The following is a 22382-nucleotide window of genomic DNA, read 5'->3' as shown; positions in this document are numbered from 1 at the left end:
CTTTGTCAATCTTCAGTTGCCTTCAGAACCTCACAAGAGTCATATCAATATGTTTTTACAGCTTTTGTCATTTCAAACAAATCTTTCAGTCACTTTATCAATTGACAAACTTCTTTTTTTTTTCTTCTTTAAATAAATAAATACAGGTCAAGTCTTTAATCTTATTAGTACCAGAGTAATTGGTCTAATTATTGATGTGTCTATCAATATCAACTTAATTTCTGTGGTCATCATTTTATATAAATAATGTATTTGGATTTTGAATGGTTGGAGAATATATGGTGCAGAGTGTATTTCCACTGTGGTGTATCTATGAGCTGGAAGGACTTTTGCTGCTGAATATAATGAGCTAATTATGTCACATAGCTTTACGTACACATGTATGTTTCAATAACTGTACATTAAACAAAACCCTCAGAACGACAAACAGCTACGAGGAACATTTGCGGCTTTATGGCCCACGTTTGTGGAAGAGCCTGCCTGAAGACCTGAGGGCTGCACAGGGTGATGATACTTTTTAAAGCAAACTTAAGACTTTCCTTTTGAATTTGGCTTTCAACTAGATCTTAGTCTATTTTAGGGAATATTATTCATTTATTACTTATTTTTATCTTGAGTTACTTTTATTATTCATTTTGTCTTATTGCAATGTATTTAATCTTCTTTTCACTGAATTATCTTTTAGAGTTATATTATTTTATTCTGATGGATTTATCTTATTTATTTTCTCCATTTTAACGATTTCTTGTTATTATTTACGTTGTTTTAATTCATCTTTTAGTTAATTATGATGTAGGTTCTTTGCTGTTTTATTGTTCATCATCTATGTAAAGGACTTTGTGCTACATTTCACTGGATGAAAAGTGCTATACAAATAAAGTATGACTGACTGATTGATTGATTGATTGATTGATTGATTGATTGATTGCTAATACCGCTGTATTTCTACCTAAAATGCGGGACCTGGGGAGTATTTCCATTTCAGTATTTCAGTGTCAAGTGCATTGATCAACAGGTGCATCCAGGTTCACAGGTCCACAGACACAGGCAGGAAACAGTGTGTGTAGTGAGCTGCAGGGGGCGCACAGAGGCAATGAAACAGAGCGTTTCCACTGAAACAAGGGAAGAGAAAATGTACATTCCCATCCAGTGTTCAGTACAAGGGCTGATTAATATTTGCTAATAAGAAAAATCTTAAACGCAGGAAAAATTTAACTCAGAGAAAAAAACACGCCAAGAAGCCAAAATATCTCGGTGCTTGGTCATTCTGGAAGAAATGTTGGAATAATGGTGGAATATTACAGCCATAGCACTGGATATTAAATTGTCATAAAGTACTGCCGAATGTCATATAACCACTGCAGGAATATTACAGAGAAATGAATCACCACAGAGAATCCTATCGACCGCAAACGCATCATAAGACTTTATTCAGACATAAGAGGAAAATTATTCGGACCATTATTATTTCTATTATTTTTTTTCCCCCACAGAAAGAAGAAACGTGCGCTGTGCATCAGCTGTTTGCCCGCCTGCGTGCGTGTACAACGCACGCCCGTGCACGCCCGTGTCGATGCGTGTGCGCGCAGGCGGAGGATCGCCGAGCCGTGCCGAGCCGTGCCGAGCCCAGCCGAGCCGAGCCGAGCCGAGCCGTGCAGCAGGCACAAGCCGCCAGGCGCGCAGGAGAAGCCGCAAAAACATTAGAGCCGCCGCTGCTGAAACTGCGAGGAGAGCAGAGGGAGCCGCCACTTCAGCGTCCACGGTAAGAGCCGCCGCTCGGTCCACCCCCCAAAGAGCGCTCTGGATGTGTCTGGTTATTATGTATAAATATATGTATTTATATATTTATTTTTTCATCCCTTTTGTTTTTTTCCATCTCTCCATTCGGGGAGCCGGGGCGCACGCAGCATGGATCATTGGATCCTGTAGATTTTAATGGAGGGAAAACAAGAAAAGAAAGGAAACAATTGGAGAAACGTCTTCTTCTTCTTCTTCTTCTTCTTCTTCTATCCTCTTTTTTCCAGTCGGAAAAAAAAGAATGTGCACGAGCTTTAAAAAGGGGTGTGTACAGTCTGGAGGAACACGCGCCTCCACGCACAGATTCTTGTGTTTCACGCACTTTTATTGAGGAGAAACGCGCTCTTTATTATTTATTGATTACCCTGAAATTGTTGATGGTTATCTCTTTTCCACAGGCTGCTCAGCAACGCGAACAGAGGGAGCGTCTTTTTGCTCTTCTCTGATCATTTGCAGCCAGTGAACAGTTCGACACCAGAAATAAAAAGAAGCTGCTCGCCCCACCTCTTTGTCTGTGAGGAGGTGTGACACCATTCGGCTGCATGCACACACACACACACACACACACACACACACACACACTCCAACCAGGTTATGTCATGATTCAGATGAATGATTGATCTCATATTTCCGTTTTATTGCGCTGAGAAGAAGGAGGATGGAGGAGCGTGAAAGGGGGAGATGGGGATTTTGAGGAGCGCTTGTGGGAGGAGGAGGGGGGTGATGGAGTACTGGGGTGGGGGGGCGTACCACCCCTCCCCTGTCGCTGCACTCGCTCATTAAGTTCATCTTTTCACTCCGCTTCTGTTGCTGCTGCGTCGGTGTTGGATGTTATTTCTGCAGAGAGTCAAACTTCATTAGCCATCCTCCTCCGTCCGTTAATTGCCTGGTCCTTTGTTTGCCGCGGCACGCATGCGCAGTGGGTGTAGGGTGTGGATGGGAGAGATGCCACCTTGCCTATCAATAGGATGGAGAGGAGGAGGAGGAGGAGGAGGAGGAGGAGGAGGATGGTGTTTCATTCTTGCTCTATTTGTTTTCTCCATAGGAAAAAAAGATTGTAGAAATCACAATGAGCTGCTTTTTGTGGCGGTGCGATCGTGTGTGTGTGTGTGTGTGCGTGTGTGTGCGTGTGTGTGTGTGTGCGTGTTTTCTCCCCTGTCGTTTGTGTGGGTCGTGGCGGTGCAGGCTGTGGACGGATGAGTGTGTGTGAATGGATGCTGTTCTCTCACTGTACGTTACAGTGATGCTGCTCCGCTGAAACCATCGATCATTGATTGTCAGTGAATCTATGAGTCGATGGAAACAAAATGAATCAACAACATTTTAAATAATCGGTTAATTTTTTAAAATCATTATTAAGCAAAGCTACTGGAACATCCTCTGCTTCCATTTGCAACTGTTCTTTGTTTTTGACCATTATAGGCTAAATGAAATATACTATATATATATATTCTTATGTAATTATAATATTATTATAATATACATTATTATAATGATACATATATAACTATGAATATTATATAATATTGTATAATAATTTAATGTGGGTTTCAAGTATTTTCTGATACTTTATTTACTACACCATCAATTGATGATACAAAGAAATCCACTGATTGATCAATGGAATGGAAATAATCATTAGTTACAGTGTCAGTCATTCTGTCTTGTTTAGGTTGACCTGAATGTGTTTTCTTACCTCATCGAGCTCAGCTTTTGTGTTTGTATAGAGGCCCATGATGCATCTGTGGTATTCAATACTGACCTCTTAGTCAAATTACATATATAGTCTGTTAGTTATCGGCCTTTATGTTGCTATAATATTCTGCTAATGATCGTATAGACTAATTATCTGTGTTTCTGTGCTGCTCCCCTGTGGGAACTGTAAGTACAATGTTATACCTCTGTTGCCCTGCATTTAACTGACAGCTTCACAATTTAACATTTCATTTGCAAAACTTGTGATACTTTTGTAAAAAGAAAATGATGCATCAATATGTATTAACTAGTTCCCATCCTGTTAGATATGGTTTAAAATCAGCTCAACCTGCTGAATGAAAAAGCTGTGTAGACATTAATGTATTGACAGTAATGATGCAGGGACATTTTCACTATCTCATATAGGAATAAAAATAACAATAGAAAAAAACAATAAAGGTGTAATATATATACTGGTCATACCTAATTCTGATCATACCTACGTACTTTGGCTTATATGATATTTTGATTTACAGGATTTTAGTTGTAACTGCATATTTTTGAGTAGTTGTTTTACTTCTTTACGGAAGTAAAGATTCTGAATACTTCTTCTACTACTTATTGTCTGTTCTACAATCTGATCTGATAAAAAATTACTGTCTGATCACACAGATTTATACTGTATCTGACGCACTCAGTTACCCTCATAGGTCTCGATGCGCTGCTGTGTGACATTGCTGTGTAGAGACTGATGAGCTCTTGATTCTCTCATGGTTTAGTTTGTGGTATCGATTCAGTAGAAAACTCCAGCAGGGCCTTAAGGTGTGTTTGTAGAGTGATTGTCCCAGAAAGTCATTAATAATGTGGAGCTTTCTGATTGGCTCATCTGCTGCCATGTGACTGTGATGTCTGATTCTGCCTGCATGTATGTCATATGTCTTTACCCTCAGCTGCATGTGTTTAAAGACAGATATGTTTTTAAAGAACAAACAAATATAAGACATGATTCCGATGTCACGTCAGGATATAACTCAGCTCTGACTATATCATCCTTAAAATCTCAGATTGGTACTTCATTTTGTATTTGTCTCCTTCTGAGCCTGTTATAAGATCGCCATGGTAACGGTGGGACCATAGTAATGTGTCCTCTCTGTCTGGCTGCTGATTGGCTCCCATAAATCCAGCCCTGAGTGCGTTCATTCATCCTTGTGGAGGGAGACAAACAGCAACCTGATGAGCTACGACGGTGACTCATCCGATACCACCGCTGTCGGGTTCTCAAGGTGTGTGTGTGTGTGTGTGTGTGTGTGTGTGCACATATTACTGATATTGTGGGGACACAACTGTTCACACTTACATTGTAGGGACTCAACTTTCTTGTGGGTACAAAATTCAAATCCCTTTAACGTAAATGAATAAGTTTTAAGGTGGACTTGGTGTAGGGTTAAGTAATTGGTGGTTATGGTTGTGTGTCTGTGTGTGTGTGTGGACAGCGAGTCATTGGGGTCATAACAGAGATGTCCAGATACTTTTGTCATACAGAAAAGAGCGAGTGTGTTTGAGTCGAACAAAAAGAGATTTCATGGTCTTAGAAGGTCCCCTCTCTGTCTGTCTTTGTGGTTCCCTCCCGGCTGAGCGAGATGTCAAAGACTAAGAAAACAAACAAACAAACGCACCCTTGGTCCAGTGAGTCATGTGATCAACAGGATCTCGTTCACCGGCACAGTGTCTGTCTTAATGAAACCGTCAGCCTGCGCGTGATGGAGACAAGACTTGTTTTCTAGCAGCAGAGGAGATGAAGCAGGACAAAGGGAGGCTGCAGCTGCTGTTTAACACACACACGCACAACTCAGTGTGTGTGTGTGTGTGTGTGTGTGTGTGTGTGTGTGTGTTGCAGAAGGTGGGGAATGGGTGCAGCTGCAGGTTGAGTCACCACTTCTGTTACTATAGTGCCTCCAGTTGCCAAAAGAATCACATGTAACACAACTGGGTCTCATAAAAAGAAAAAACACACTCTGTTAATGAGGTGAGGTTATTTTCACTTCCTCTGCAGTTTCAGGAGATTTCGAGAAATTAGTGTGTAAATTTAGAAACAAGTCAGAATATGTGATTTCTGCATTGGAGCAAAGAAAAACATTTATTATAGAGAAAAAAATAATTCAATAAACTAAGATTTGTAGGATTCAGTAGCAGATAAAATAGCTAATTATGTCATAGTAATGTATGAAATGTTACAGGAGCGCAGGGAGCTGTGTCTCATAAACAGTATTATGGTTGGCTGTTGTTGAGGCTGGTGTGCACTAACACCAGAGGAAGATTATTGTGTTGTGTGTGTGTTTGTGGCGTAAACATGGAGGTTTGAGTGTTATCTTGTCATAGACTGTAAATAAAGATGGACATGGCCTCTGTGACGTCACTCACAGGTTTCTGAAGAGCGGTTTTGAAGCTCAGAGTGAGCATACATACACTCACCCACCTGTCACTCAAAGCAATAATAAAATAAAACAGGTGAGTTCTATAAACTCAGCCGTACAGGTGTCATGAAGGAGGAAATGATCTCTAGAGACCAGAACAGTTTCTGTACCAGGCTGTAAACATGTTTCTTTCTGCTGTAAAGTTGGACATTTGAACATGGGAGTCTCTGGGGACTGACTCACTGTTGGAGCCAGACTCTAGTGGTCATTAGAGGAACTGCAGCTTTTGTGTGCTGGCTTCATTTTTCGGCTCTGGAGGCTGCTTCTTTGTGGTTCCACTACTTTTCAAACACATTTCCATTATGCAGAAATGTGTTTGCAACAATTCCACTAACCTAACAGAATGGCCATAAGTGGGGTGTGAGAGTGACTTAGTGGTTTAAGACCAAACATAACCCAAATGTCCCCTGGTTCAACTCCCCTCTGAGCCAATAATAACAGAATTTATTAGAGGCCCTACAGGAGGTGTTTCTATGTTTCTGGCCATTCAGTGTCCTGCTACAGCATCGCAGTTATAAAATGAAAGCTTGTTTCTTAGCCGCTGCAGGAGGCTGCTCCTGTTTGTGTGGAAGGAGTCTGGGTGTGAAATGGGGAAGTGAATTTCTTGGAAAGCAGCCACTGTTCGCAGCCAATTGTTGTTATGTAGTTTGACAGAGCATCTCACAGCAGAGGGAAGGTATAAATGTTAAGTGTTGGCTGAGTGTTTAATCCTCTAATAAACAGACCGTGAAACAGGACACAGAAGAAGTTGCTGTTTCACACTTGTGGCTTTTGAAACTTGATAAGGACTTTCAGACTCTGCATGTGACCCCCGCTGCTTCAGTTTGATAAGTGTTTGGTGTCTATCACTGCAGCACGCTGACCTGATTAGAATGAGGAAGTTGGATGTTTCAGTTTCCTGTCAAAGGAAGCCTGACGCTGTGTATTAAATGTCTGTAAACACTTTTCTAAAAGTTTATTTTGGTTCTGTTTATGTTGAGGCGGCGTCACAGCACAGCAGAGGGTTTACAGGGAAGCTGGAGGCGGAGCAACGATTGTAAGGAACTTGTGTGTAGAATTTGTGTTGAGAAGCACAGAGTCATAGTTACACAAAGGTCGTGTCCTCCGTGTGTTTTCTGGGGAAATGACTGCAGCTGAAAATGATCACACGGCAGGTTTTTTAAAGGCTGATTTCTATATTTTTTGGCTCAGTATCTTCAAATTTTGCTTATGTGTCAATATTTTTGTGCATATCAGTGATAATAATTTCCATCAAAAACTTAACAGAGTTTTGCTATCCTGTATATCTTGCATATGTGTAATTCTGTAGCACTGGAAGCTCATCTCTTACTTCCTGATGGAGAGACCTGGATCAGACTTTGGCCCCGCCCACCACCTGCTGGCTCCAGGTGTCCAGGTGAAAGAGCAGAGAGGATGAAGATGTTAGAGGAGGAAACATCAGAGACTCAGCCTCATGTCTGAGCCTCAGTCAGACCCAGACTCAGATGAGGAGTCTGTTGAGACCAGAATCAGAGACTAGCAGACGGATCAGAACCGTTAGCGTAGTTAGCATCTTTTATTTGTTTATGTTGTTTGTTAGCTTGTAACTGGCAGTGGCTGACACAGTGTCAGTGCTTGTGCTAATGCTAACTCTGGCTCTCTGTACTGAAAAGGTTTCAGGTGTATTTAGCCCCACCCCCTGTTCCCACAAGTTGGTTCCTCAGGTTCTATGACGTATGAATCCCTGACTGTCTGAATCTGTTTTCATGAGACTGTCATTGGTTCAAGGTGGAAACACTCAGTCATGGCACATTATTTCACTCATGAAATGTCTACTATTATATATAAAAACATCATATGGACATTAACAAGGTTAAACGTGATTTTCATCAGAGGGTCTTTAATTATTTAAAGAAAGAAGCAAAAACAGTCATATTATCTACAAAATATATGTGTGAGCTGAAGACAGCCCAATTTAAACACAGACATTAACATGATCTCACAATTGTGTCATTGCTAGTGTGTGTGACCCAGGGTGGGATGTGTGTTACAGTGTCTCTGCAGCAAAAATAAAAAAAAAACTAACAAAAAAACAAAAACACTGAAAGTTAAAGACCCTTCCTCCCGCCAGAGGTTTTTGGCGGTGGTGCAACATGTCCTCGTTCACGGCAGCACTTTCACCATGAGCGCCATCTGTCACATTACGCCTTGTCTTCCAGGAAATTAGAGCTCAAACCAAAAGCGACAACGTTATCTGATATGTGCCCCCCCCCCCACACACACACCTCCCCAGTGGGGCAGGAATGAACTCAGCAATCTCAGCTTCCTCTCTGCCGAATCCCAAATCCACTCACTCTTTCAGTCGTCCTTGTGGATTTGAAATCATTTGGCGAGGGCAGATAAGGGGGCCATATTTCTTCCTCAGACCTGTCCTCGTATCTGTGAGGGAGACAGATTTTGTCCTGAAAGCAGAGCAGAGATAACAGTTTGATAGCGATGAGATTTTAATAGCCAAACAAGTTCATTTCAGACTTAGATAGAAAACAGGCACCTGTTATTGCAAAGTAATTGCTATGAAAGAGGATCAGATTCTGGAGCGGCTCTATCAACACCTGTGCTTGCAAACCAGGAACATTTTTACAGAGATATCACTTGTGCTTTTGTGAAATAATATTTGTCCTCAAATTAACGTGAGCTTGTTCACCATCTGAATGTACACAGCAGGTACAGAACAGTAAATCCTCAGAAAAACATGGCGTTCCTGTTTAATGATTTCACGAGTCTCGACTTGAGTGGAGGCATTTGTGATATTGTATGCAGTCAATTATTAACTGCTGGAATGTCCTGATTCAAATGTGCAGTGTGAATTATAGATCAGTGTGAACCTCAATAACAGTTCACAGTTATATCTGCTGCCTGCTGAATTTTCTTTCTTTTTTTTTTTTTTTTTTTTTTTCAAATCAGTGAGGTGGGCAGCGGCCATTTTGTTTCAGCACACCAGTGCATCTGAACACATTTCCAATGATAACCAGGTGATAATGTGATTGGAAGAAACGAGCCCACAGGTCGTCTCTCAGCAGGTCACTATGACCCATAGTCAGGTTCTGTTGCTAGGCAACATCTAGTGGTCGTAGTGATGATGACAGGAGCAAAGGGAAAAGTGCGGTGACGTAGTTTATAGAGCGACAAAGTCCACGTCAGGAGGAGGTTGGGGTGGATGGATGAATATGACCCAGGAGAGCGGTGTTCGATTCCCACGTGACAGGAGCAGTTTATGTTGTTTCTATTGTTATTACTGTAACCATGACAACAGAGATCGTCTAATGTTGAAGTATTCATTTTAATCCAAATCACCATCTCTTAATAAACCTAACCAAGCCATGACTGTTATTATTAGTAACCATGGCGATAAAAGTAGGTATGTTGTTCTCTGTATAGTCCGTGTGTTCATTATTGTAACCATGACAATGGGTCCAGTGCGCCTGCCACAGTATTTCAGGGGACCCTGCGATGGCTCGTATCAGAGGGATGAGAAAAACGACCAGTGTGGTTGTTCAGGTTGGAGGACTTGTGTTAATTTAAGCTCCGTCCACCACTGTGGTCCAGACTTTCATATTCCCAAGAGGATATTGTTCCGAAAGGGGCTGTAATAACTGATCCTGTTGGTTTTCCTCTGCTGCCATCTGTAGGTCAGAGTTCCCACCATCTCAGCATGTGCTGCAGGGATTGGTACAAAGTTTGGTTTGGACAGTCCAGAGGATGAAGTCTGCTGACTTCTTTGTGATCTCTTAACTTTTTGTCTTGCACCATCATGAGGTTGAAACCCTAATACCTCATGATGCTAATACCTCAAGCAAACTCATGACATTCCCCTCATCAGTTGTCTTTACTCAGTCCTAATTAGTCATTTTTTGCACAATTTTTGCACGTATATCCTGAAAGATATACGTAGAAAACACTGAGACGTCTCAATTCTCACCACAATTAAAATAATAATTGTTTGAAATTTGATTTGAAATAATGGACGCCCTGATAAATAAGCTAAGCTCTTATCTTTCATCCAGAGTTTCACGTGACTTACAGTTGGTGCTTGCAGGGCTAAACATTAGCATGTTCACATTTTCATTGTTAGGATGTTAGCATGCTGATGTTGGCATTTAGCCTGTTTTAAGGGAAAATAACAGTGAATTTAATGTGATTACCAAACATAATGTGTGAGATGTGTTTAAAAGCAAAGTCCAGCTGCATGGTAGAGAACCAAGCAACAGATAGACTGAGTAACCACCTTTTCACAATTCATGGGCCTTTGTAGCCGTATCTATTGAGGTTAGAGAATAAATAAAAATTGGAAATCTGGGCATATAGCAATACCAGATTTATTCAGCTGGCACAATGAGCATCTTCAAGCTCCACAGCCTTAAACAACCATCAGCAGCTTCCATCTTACTCTTCCTTTCCTCTGTAAAACTTTGAGGACTGCCTCGAAAACGGTACTGGTGCTGCTCTTAATGCGAATATTAAACAGTCCAGAGATGGAGTCTAAAAATAATGAGATGATACAACAGAGTTTAGACTCGTAGGTGCTCGGCCTCCTCGCGTTTGTGTTGCAGTCCCAGTTCTGTCAGCTCCCATCAACGAGACTCAACTGATGACAAGAAGAAAATTACAAGAATATCTCTTTTTTTTTCCACAAGTGTGAGACGTGATCAAGGTCCTGTCTGCAACACTCAGAGATGTTTGTGTGTGTGTGTGTGTGTGTGTGTGTGTGTGAGTGAGTGTGAGAGAGAGAGAGAGAGAGAGAGAGAGAGAGAGAGAGAGAGAGAGAGAGAGAGAGAGAGACATTAGACAGTGAGGAGCTGGATATATGTGTTTTTCACATGCATGGTAACGGTAAAGGGCGGATTTTACAGCACTGTTACAAAGTTTGAAGAAATGTTGTTGTATTATTCAATATTTGAATTACTTTTATTGATAATATATATAAATATATATTATATTAATATATATTAAACATTTTTTAAAAGTTGTGTTATATTTTATTCTTATTAATCTAAACCAATTTACTTGATAATTTCCACTTTTTTTACTCATAAAATCAATATAAACTGATAAAATTAATTTAAATGTATATATTAATAGAATATAAGAAAAACATTAATTAATTTGACTAAAAAGGTATTTTAGATTAATGTAGTAAAATTTTATTCATAATACATTATATATTAAATTTTATATACATTTCAATTTAATCATATGAAATAATATTTATTTTATTTCATAAAAATTATCAAATAAAAACAACACATTTAATAAATTTTACTTAAATAACATTTTTAAATTTGATTAAGTTCATAACTTTTTTATCGATTCATTTTGAATTGTAATTGTTCAGAATAACTAAAAACTGAATTATTGTCAGCTTGAATCTATTTTGGGCTTAACCTGAAAACCATGACAAGCTTGCTGTAGTTAAAATGGCTGGACAGCTCATTTTGCTTGTTCAGCTACATCACAGTTGATATATAGGCCGTCTAGACTGAGCGTGCCCTGTGTCCTCGCTGAGTCTGCCTGCATGGTGCTGGAAAATGTGTGTCTTGGCTCTGAGCCCCTGTGGCTCTTTTTAGGGTTAGCTGGAGTTTATAGACGACTTTGTCCCGTCTCCTCGTCTGGCCTGCCACCCAGCGTCGCTGACTGCAGGGCTGCCCTCCCTCTCACACTCTCGCTGTCCCACTGTTGTGGCTGGGGACAGCGGACGCCCGCCACATCCACTTTCGCTCCAGTAGCGTCTGGCCGTGAGCTGCAGACGCGCTGGTGACAGGGGTCATTTAGATGCGATGCTGAGAGGGCCAGTTTAGCCGAGCCAGTCAGACAGACACACGCATGGGTGAAAACATGGCTGGGTGGATGTCTGAATCTGCAGCTCTTAGGTTTGTAAGAAACAGATGCAATAGCGTTGTTAGATCTCAGCCTTAAGCCGGTTTTAACCGACACATCCGTGGACTAGAAGCTGAGTCCGGCTTTTGGAGCCATTTTAGGGTCACATCCACATTTTCCTTTCTTCACTTTGAGCACTGATGGAAAACAGTCCGCAGGTCGTAAGCAACAGTCACATGACTGATTGGTTGAGGTGGAAAAGGTGGTCTATCAGTAAGGAGAACACGTAAATATGTATTTATCATTTATGAAGCAGGAACAAAGTGACATCTCCCAAATTTGGGCAAAACATGGCTGCTTTAACATGGGAGAAGCCTTATCTGCCTGTTATGACAGAATCAGTGTTGAAATGTGGACTTGGGAGAAGACAGAGCCTGAACTGGCACATTAATAGAAAGAGGAAACAGATTAATTGATGACGGTCTTTGCACCAGATGTCGAACCTGCTGCGACGATTTGCTCCTATTCAGCCAAATCTTTGTATTCTACAGCATTAACATTTCCCTTCCCTGGAAACAAGGGGTCTAGCCCAAACCAGGAAACAGCATACTGAAGTGTATGTGTCCACATACTTCCGGCCACATGTAATATAGGAAGAAGAGGAGAAGTAATTTGTTCAGTATTAACACGTTGATTTCATATCCTGGTACGTGGCGATCCTCAACTCTGGTGGCAAATAAGGCCCCACCATCATAAATATAGACTACTGGGAGATGCTACAATTTACAGGTGTTCCCTGAACTCCTCACATGCAAGCAATGGGTGGACACTAGCTTCAGCCCATGCTCACACCCTCCTCTTAGGAGGAGTTTGGGGAATCAGTAGAGCACTGTATAGTGTCTTTATGGGAGGTTTAAGGGGGTTTATAGTAGTCATTGCAAAATGTGGCAATATGAGGGGCCATTTGGGGCCCTTTTTCCTGGATCGCCTCTCCCGATGGTGCACCTCTGATCCTGGTAATCATCTCACAACCACTTGAAGGGTCTCAACACTGAGGTTGTCAAAGCATTGGGTTAGACTGCCCTCTCGCTCTTAATGAAATGCAGGCTACGTGTGGTTTTAAAAGTGAATTCCCTTCACAACCTCCACCTGCTGAGGCGTCTTTGCTGCAGACGCGTTACAGCTTCAGCTGCATAAGATCTTGTAGCAGGAACTAAAGGACTGATCTTCTTAAAGAGGGAAGTGCAAAAAAAGTCTGGTCTGCGTGGGCAGCAGCAGCAGCAGCTGATAAGCTTTTTTTGTGTGCGTCTTTTGCTTGTGAACTCACTGCCTCCTTTAAAATCTCTGAAAGAGTCTTTCTCTCCCTTCATGTGTCAGATTTATAGGAAGATATTAAAGATGATTCCAGGGAAGGTGCTTCATGTTTTCCTGTGCACTCGGATCTAGCTGGTAAAGCGGATCATAAACATCACAGAAAAGTCCCCAGAAAGCAGTCAAGAGTTATTACCTCTGTCTGTGGGATCAGAGGCAGGAGGGGTACAGAGCGTCAGACGGGTTTTATAACAGACAGGTTCTGTCCTCAGTTCTGACTGAGTCACATTTTAAGTCCAAACAAACACAAACTTTCATAGTGTAACACATAAATATTAATGCAGGGGTCAGGTAGTATTTTATCATTTCATCAATAAATTGTAAATAGATTAATTTTAGCTCATAATTACAAGACCGCAGGCCTCTACGCTGCATTTACTGATGTGAGCAGCCATGTTTTATCTGGTTAAAATCTATTTGCTTGTTTTATGGCACAAAACCGGAACTTTTCTTAGTTGGGGTAATTCAACAATTTCATGCAGTCAAAATGCTTAGTTTCATTACTACTTGTGGTTTTTGCTGCTGAAAATTATTTTATACACAGATATGTACTTGAGAGATCAAATCTAGGAGCAAGACTAACACAGGTCATGTTCTACATCCATTAATTTATTTGTCAGAATTTCCCAATGTGAAAATGGGACATAATATAGTGCTCACTGCATTGGATTAGTAATGCAAAAATAATGGTGATTGGTGAACGCTGGACATCGTTTCAGAGTCTACAGCCATGCCAGCAGGTCTGTGCTGGAATAAGTGGAAAATATTTGCTGCCTGAAAAGAACGAAACCAATACAAAAACCTGATGATAGTCAGTCATGTAAAATGTGGGCTCAATTAGCAGTTAATGGTGTAAAACATGCAAAACAACTGATCAGTCTTTAAAAACACATTTCCCATCAGAATGTGTTGTTCCATTCCCAGAACCTTCTCAGAAATGTCACTTGGCTCGGATCCGTTCTGAGAAACCCGCTCTGCTCACCAGTGCTGCCCTGCAGAGATATTGATTGATGTTGGACCGCGTCTGGCTCTGGGTGGAAGCTGGGGGGCCTCTGGGATCTTTGCAAACAGACGGAAAGGAGGCTGGTGTGGGACACTGGGATGGCAGCGTTTGCTAGTGGTGGGCTTGAAGCTGCAGTGCTATTGATTGACACAAGAGATATAGAGGCTTTAGAAGCTGAGCTTAAAGAGAAAGACACAGAGAAGAGAAATATTCAGCTCTAAAACAATCCCCTGGTGGTTTTAGTAGCCAAATGGAGCCTCCATCACTGCATGATGTGTGCAGATTATATCTACATCTATATTATTTGTAGTAGTCTCACTGGAGTTGGACAGTGCTCCAGGAAACAATAGATAAGATAGATTAGACATATCCTACCCCATCATAGAAACTAATCTACCTCTGTGTCTGGCTCCTGGTTTTCTCATTTCTCAGAAAGATTTGGTCAGTCCAAGGTCACAGTAATAATTGTAGGATACGTTATCGTTGCCTTAACTGGAAGAAAAAGCTTTGCACACTGTAATTTTGCAAGCATTTAAAGGTCCCATGTAGCATCAAGGTAGATGTCCATGTGTTTGTGATTATAAAGCAGGTCTAGGTTCTATATTAATACTGTGAAAGTATCAAAGCCTCAGTCCACAGAGAAACTGAGCCTTAAAACCAGCCGTCAGGACTTCTGGAACTTTGTGATGTCACAACTACACAGTCTACACTCTCAGTTATGCCTCGAGCCCACCAGATTTGGTTAGTGTTTACCTGAAATCTGCTACATATTCAATCACTAAGAAAACAGTCAGCTACATTGAGATGTTTTTTGATTCTTAAAACAACAAATTTTCTTATGGAGATCAACACTTCAAATAAAACACTGGAAAAGAGTAAAATATGGGACCTTTAAAGATTAAGTCAAACTTTCAGCCTCTTAAAACAGAGCAAATGTTTGTCCCAGAGCTTACGATAACATCAAATAGAGCACACCTGGATTTAATCATGGACGTACCCATGAGGATTGTAGTTCACAATTGCGGCTCCTCTGGTGTGTTTCATGTAACAAAAAAAAAAAAGAAAACTCACATTTGAAACAACATTTCACACGTGATGACTGAATGCATTTTGTAAGGCACGATTTATGGGCCCAGCGTTGTGTTCCAGTGACTCAAATCAAATGTTGGGTTATTGATAGGCCTGTTTTTGTAAGCAGATTACCGCAGCTCCTCATGTGTGCACTGTTGCTTCACATCTCTGTGTGTAGTTCTAGTTAAGCTCCTCTACAACAGATCCTCCTCCCTTCACTGCCACTGAGCACCTGTTCCAGATTTTCAGTTATTCTATTGTTCTCTATGTGTGCTTAAAACAAGGCAGAAAGGGGAAAGTATTCAAATAATGCTAAGCTGCTGTATGTTATTGATAACATGCAAACACAGCTGAGAACACAAAGGCCTCAGTCCTCCTCATAACGCACTCCACAGTACTGCAGTGTGAAAACCTGCGGGCCATAACATGACAGTATCTGCATGCTTCAGAGGAGTTGTGTGTTCACACCACAGGTAGCTACACCAGGTTGTTTACATAGGTTGCAAGGTCAAAGGTGAACAAATAATAATCCAGTGATTTTTCCACCATCTTCAGTCACAAACGTCATAAAAACACCCAGCTCTCCGGGCAGGTGGGCCTCCTCGTTGAAATCCAGCGGTGCCTACGAGGAAAGATGCAGAAACAGGATCATGATTCCTTTGAAAGTACACAAATGGAGCATTTGACAGCACTTGAAGTCTCCTGTCTCAGCGTGTATCTGAGGCGGGGCGGTGGCAGCGGTGTGTGTTGGGAGGAAGGATTATTGGCAGGAGCCCGTGATGGAGTGGAAGATAGAGCCGGCTGTCACAACAGTTTGAGAAGAGTCCCTTTGAAATGACAGAGAGGACTAACACATCCATCCCTGCACCGTCTCCGACTCCACTCAGGGTCCATTTTGGTTTGTGGTTTATGATTTGCACTTTTTTGCAGCTTATCTTACATGTACAGAGTGCACTCCTGCTCAAAATGGCTGCCATGTGGACTGATCAGAGACTGTCATGCAACAGCTTTCCAGATGGGAAAATAAAACTTAGGACAACATGGAAGTGTCAAAGCATAAACAACAGGAAATGAAAATCTGGTGGTGAGATTTCTCATCAGCAAGCATCACCCAGCTCAGCTAAGAATGAAAATAAACCTTGGATTAAAATGAACCTAATCATTCAACAAGGCGTCCTGAAAACCAAGTTGACTCATGACACACGACTGTGACATCATGCCTACTGATCTTTAAAATAGAAATACCACTATCCCGCTAACCTGATGATAAATGTTACTTTACTCTAACAAGTGTAGTAGTAGTTTAATCAGGCAGATTGGATTTTTATCAGGAGACAAGACGAGGAAAGTGAAACATGGTCTATTAAGACTACAAGTTAATCAGAAGTCACTTCAAGCTGCTGCTAAAGTCCTGATTTTATAACCATGACATCATCTGACACATGTGTTAAAGGAGCTATGTGTAAGTTCTTTGTGAAGTTGGTTAATGTGGCAACACAAACACTAAGTTGTCAACACTGCTTGTTCGTGCAAAATCATTTTGAAAGAGAAATGACCAATGGGGAAACTCCAACACTCAGCGGGTCGACAAACACAAAGATATTACTCCAGTATACTTGATTGGAGAAATGTGTACAGAAGGCCTAGTTAAAAGAATCAGCTGTTCTCAGCTGTCCTTATAAACTTCCAGTATGTCTGCCAGAGGATGCATTATGTTAGCTGAAAGCCCCCAAACATCCAACACTAGACAGAGACAACACAGAACAGCTGAGCCATGACACACTGTGGAACAGACACAATACTGGTCATTCTGTGGGTGTAGACTTCTTTTCTGTAAACCAGGAAGTGTGCAGACAATGGGCTCTGGTAACGGTTTGTACTGTAAGTATGACTAAGATGGCTAATCAGACCTGTGCACTTACACAAGAATGCTGACTGTTCACAGAAGTGTAACCAAAACTTACCAGAGGCATGAAAATCATTCCTCAAACCTTTGTGTCATTCAGCTATTGTGGAATTATTTAGAACAGTGCCTTTCATGTGGCATTACAGGTGCCAAAAACATAAATAATCATACAAAGAAACATTCATACATTCAAATCCAGATTTCACTGCAGTCAGAGCTGAGTTTGCAGCCACAGGTTTGGAAGGTCAAAAACCAGCCAGAATCATCTGTTCAACCAGCTCACAGCATTAAGCGACACCTAGTGGACGTAGTAATTATAACAGGAACAAAGGAGGAAGTCAGGTCAGGTGGCATTGCTACCTAGCAACAAAGTCCATGTTCTGAGGAGTTTGGGGTGGACAGATGTTGCACAACCTTAAATGTGCACTCATTTTAGCCCAAACCTAACCAAGTAGTTATTGTGAGTGAAGCTATGTCCCAGTTCAGGGACCACATCCTTGAGAGCCTTCATTTTGTCACAGCGAGATTACGGTGTCCCGTTTCAAAGGCTCCTTCAAAAGCAGCCTTCTTTTTCTGGACAACAGGCACCAACATATCCTAAGATTCATTGTGCGCCAGTAATGAAAAAAATATGGCACTAATAAAGGTTTTCTTACTCGTAAAAAAAAATGTTACATGTTGACAAGGTTACCTGGAAATAGAAGCAGTGCTTGGTCTATGACAAACTGGGACAGAGTTTAAACCTAACTAAACCATAAGCTTAACTGCAGGATTATTACTGTAACCATGACAACAAAGATCCAGGACGCCTGCCACTGTGGTATCAGGTTGACTTAACCCAAACAAAGTCCAAGGAATAACCAGGCAGCTTCCAGATCACTTGTTGAAATGATTGTACATTTCATGGTTTCCCAAGGTCATGACTGTACATCACACAAAAGTACAGTCGTTAACTAACACCTGGCAACACTGCTTCAACACTGCCGCTACGTTTTCTGTGCATCTGTTACTATGGGAGCACAGACTCACAGTAGGTATTTGTTACTGTGTAATTAGATGCATTCATTGCTTTTTCAAGTGTAGTCCTCCACTCAGCTGAGAAGCACTGCTCACATGAATATTTTATGGAAAAGAATACATAGTCATTGATATTCTACAGCCAGACTAGCCACTAATTTGCATCACCGTGCACCGATTGCTCTTCATTATTCAGTGCCATTTTCTATTTTCATACGCGACACGTTATAGATGGGATGATAAAGTGAGTTTTTGTGTTGTTTTAGTCCAAAATGACTAATTGCTAAACTTGTTGCATACATTATAGCAAATTAAATCCATTGCTGTCCATATGTGGATCCTCTGCTATATGGTAACCATAAAATAATGACTCACATTTGCAAAACTGATGTCAGTTAGCAGTGCCAGTTAATAAGCTCTTGGGTTTAGCACTTCAGATTGTGTTTGATTCCCCTTTGAAACCAAGAGACAATATTAATAAATTGGTTTTATAAATAAATTGCTTTGGCAGATTCACTAGTATGAAAACACCGGGGTGTTTTGGCTACACTTTGCAGCTCTCCTAATTGAGGGGATTCAGAGCGTCTCTGAGAGACTGAGTGGACTGCAGTGCATCGCATGATTTAGTAGACGGAGGGGAAGGTTGCCAGACTGAAAACATTCGCAGGGTTGGCAGCATCCAGGGCTGCACTCAAAGGAAAAGGCAATGAGCAGCTCAGCCTTCAATTATCGCTGTCTACATATTTGGTTCAATAGTCACTGATATGTTATTGAGTTAGAGTGTGGGTGTTGAATTGCTGATTTCTGAGGACTGATGTGGTTCATGTTGAGGTCAGTTGGGAATTGTTCATTGTTGACATATTGTTTTTTTTTCCTCTTGAAAAAGAGTTTTTAAAAGCTGCACTAAGCAATATTTTTTATATTAAAGGTTCCATCTTGTATGAAGGTATGGAGGAGAAGGAATGCCCTCGTGTTTGTGATTATAAAGCAGGTCTAGGTTCTATATTAATACTGTGAAAGTATTAAAGCCTCAGTCCACAGAGAAATGCACACAGCCTGTATTCAGAAACTGAGCCTTAAAACCAGCCGTCAGGACTTCTGGAACTTTGTGATGTCACAATTACACAGTCACCACCCTCACCCAAGCCACAAGCCAATCCAACCTTGTAGGTGTTTACCTGAAATCTGTTATATTTTTATTAGATCACTCAGAAAACAGTCAGCCAATCAGAGGAGAGCCTCTCTTCTGATTGGCTGACTGACCTGTTGTTACTAGAGCTACAGAGAGAAGCCTGAGAGAGGAGATGTAAAACTACACTGAGATGTTTTATGGTAAGATATGGGTCCTTTAACAATGAATCAAATGCCTGTGTGTAATGTGAAAGGTGTTGCATTTACTAACCAATCCACAGAGTCATCATCTGACTCTGCAGTTCCCCTCAGTGCCGCAAAGTTTTTACTGCATCTCAGCTCATTATTTTTATCATACAACTCACAGCTTTAATGTGTATATATAGTTCAGTCCCACTGCTCTCATCACCCTCGTCTTCAGCAGCAGCGGGCAACTGCTTTCAGTGAAAAAAAAGCTCCAATAGCTCCACTGTAAACTAGCGGCGCAGCAAAAAATGACAGCAAACTCAACCCATATCAGTTAATGCTACTTTAAAACTGGAAATAAATCAAATCAAAGCCTCTGGTCAGATTGTTTAGATTATAAACTCTTAAATTCTAAAGTACCAACCAGTCCATCGAGCAGGATCACATTTCCAAAGTCAACAGAAAAGAGCTTCAGGTAGAACAATTTACATTCACTCATCAAGCTAAATGTTGCTGAGATCCTGATCCAGACCTAAAGAGAACCAGATCACGATGCTGAACCTAGAGTCTGATTTAAAAGTTTTGATCATTCTGTCTTTGTTTTCCTATCTATCTGGTTTCCCCATAAATTTGAGCCAGAGTGTGTATAGGAAGCTGTTATGTGCGCACACACACAACCAGTTCCTCTCATGTTGATTCATCTCTGGACTCAGTGGAACTGAAGAATTTCATCAGACTCTTTGTCACTCTGACAGGCCGAGCATCCAACCAAAACAAATGTCGTCTCAGCCGAAGGTGTCACATCTATTTGTCTGCATGGTCTCTGAGTGTGTGTGTGTGTGTGTGTGTGTGTGTGAGAGAGAGAGAGACTCTGGCCAGTGTCAAACCCAAAACCAAGGAACTGTTTTCAGTTTTATCTCCCCGTGGCCGACTCTGCGTCCAGGAATCTCAATGCCTACATATAGCAGGTGATAATTACCTGGGAATTTGAAATTCAGGTTTACTATACTGGATTTGTTATTTGTAAAGTCAGAATTTTTAACATATTGTGAATCAACAGGTAAAACTAAGCTCATATAAACATGGCTGTGAGTTTTGGAGCAAATACCAAAAATTAGAGTTTATCGACACCTCCCTTTCAGGAATATAAACACGTTTTTTTCCAGTCCTGTCTTTAATAGAACAGAATCATGGCAGGATTAACCTGATGCACAGTATTCCTGTGCTTAAGTGTTTCAGGTTTGGTGTGTGGTAATGAAATTAAACACATTAATTGGCGCGGTGACCCTCTGCAAAATAGGGCATCAAGATCAGGTAATCAAGCAGGACCCACATTAAGCCTTCATCATGTCAGTTGATAATGTGCTTCAATGGTACCAAATCTGAAATTTACAATTGAATGACCATAATTGCTACACAGGGACCCTGGGGCTTTGTGGGTCCACTGGGGGTCTTGAGTTTGAGTTACCTGCTTTGCACAGGTGGTAATCCAGACTTGAACAGTATTAACCAAACATTAAATATTAAATGTTGTTAAAACCAAGGCAACTGAATTATATCCATAAAACACAGTCTACAACTGCTAAAATTATGATTTAAAGATATATTTGTGGTTTTAAGAACCAAAAACCAACTCAGTGTAGTTTTACATCTCCTCTCTCAGGCTTCTCTCTGGAGCTCTAGTGACAACAGGTCAGTCAGCCAATCAAAAGAGAGGATCTGATCCTTTCTTCTGATTGGCTGACTGTTTTCTGCAGATTTCAGGTAAACACTCAGAGAAGCCAAAACCTGCAAGGTTGGATGGTGGGACCAGGTGGGCGGGGCTTGTTTTGTTGTGACATCACAAAGTTCCAGAAGTCCTGACGGCTGGTTTTAAGGCTCAGTTTCTGAATACAGGCTGTGTGCATTTCTCTGGGGACTGAGACTTTGATACTTTCACAGTATTAATATAGAACCTAGACCTGCTTTATAATCATTTTATAATCTTTCAAGGCAAAAAAACAAACAAACATTGGTTCTGCTTTGTTGAATCAGGAAGTAATGACTTATGCAAACCTTCAACCTCATTCCATGGTATCAGCAGAAATGCCACTGAGTGCTGCCCACACAAGGAATGAAACCCACAACATTTTGCCAGTTAATAATTTACACCAGTTTAAACTGAATTTTAAGAAATGTGAGAAACTACAGAAGTCGGTCTTGTCTCTGTTGTTGTGCCTGGACGGTACAATGAAATTAGCTTCAGCAACACTGTGAATCATAGCTCTTTTAATTACATCATCTTGTTGTGTCCTGTGGCTAAATGGCTCCTAATGGGAAAATCAGCTCCACCAGCTGTTTATCTTGACCAACTCCTAATATTTACATAATGGCAGTGGATGGAAAAACACATTATTTTGCACTTTTTGCTCATCTTCTGAAAATTCAATTAAAATTTGTTCAACTTGGATGGATTTTTTTTTTTGCTTAATGTCTATGAAGTCAGCCACTGCCTTATTGCCAAGCACTTGCTGAGTAGTTTGTGTCTGTGATGTTAAGTAGGATGTTGCAACAGTGTAACTATGGCATTCCAAGGTTGTTGCCAGGGTATAAATGGTTGCCAGGTGGTTGCTAGGGTAGGGTGTTCTGGGCAGATGCTATGTTTTTGCTATGCTTTCATTTACTACAAATAATCAAAATACAGTAATAACTGATTATGAAAGAAAACTTCTTTGATCATCTTAAAAACTCCCAAACATCATGATTTATTTATCTTATGATTCATAGTTTTGAAAAAGAAATCTATGATGCATTTTGATGATTTGTTTCTTCTCATGGAGAAATCTCATTTGAAATAATTACAGATAATGATACTGTTTTCAGGGGGAAATGTTCTGTT

General features: G+C 40.9%; 1 protein-coding gene across 1 annotated transcript in view; it reads left to right on the top strand.

Moving 5' to 3' along the window:
* Positions 1-1556: 1556 nt before the first annotated feature.
* basp1 (brain abundant, membrane attached signal protein 1) overlaps positions 1557-22382 on the top strand; it is a 47677-nt gene continuing 26851 nt past the window's right edge. The window contains exon 1 of the mRNA XM_071491370.1: positions 1557-1762. The gene's annotated coding sequence lies outside the window, so the exon portion shown is untranslated. The remainder of the gene's footprint in view (positions 1763-22382) is intronic.

The sequence above is a fragment of the Trachinotus anak genome, unplaced genomic scaffold (genome assembly GCF_046630095.1).
Source record: "Trachinotus anak isolate AG129_WGS33_773 ecotype Australia unplaced genomic scaffold, CSIRO_AGI_Tana_v1 ptg000012l, whole genome shotgun sequence".
NCBI lineage: Eukaryota > Metazoa > Chordata > Actinopteri > Carangiformes > Carangidae > Trachinotus > Trachinotus anak.
This window is presented reverse-complemented; position numbering and strand designations above follow the sequence as displayed.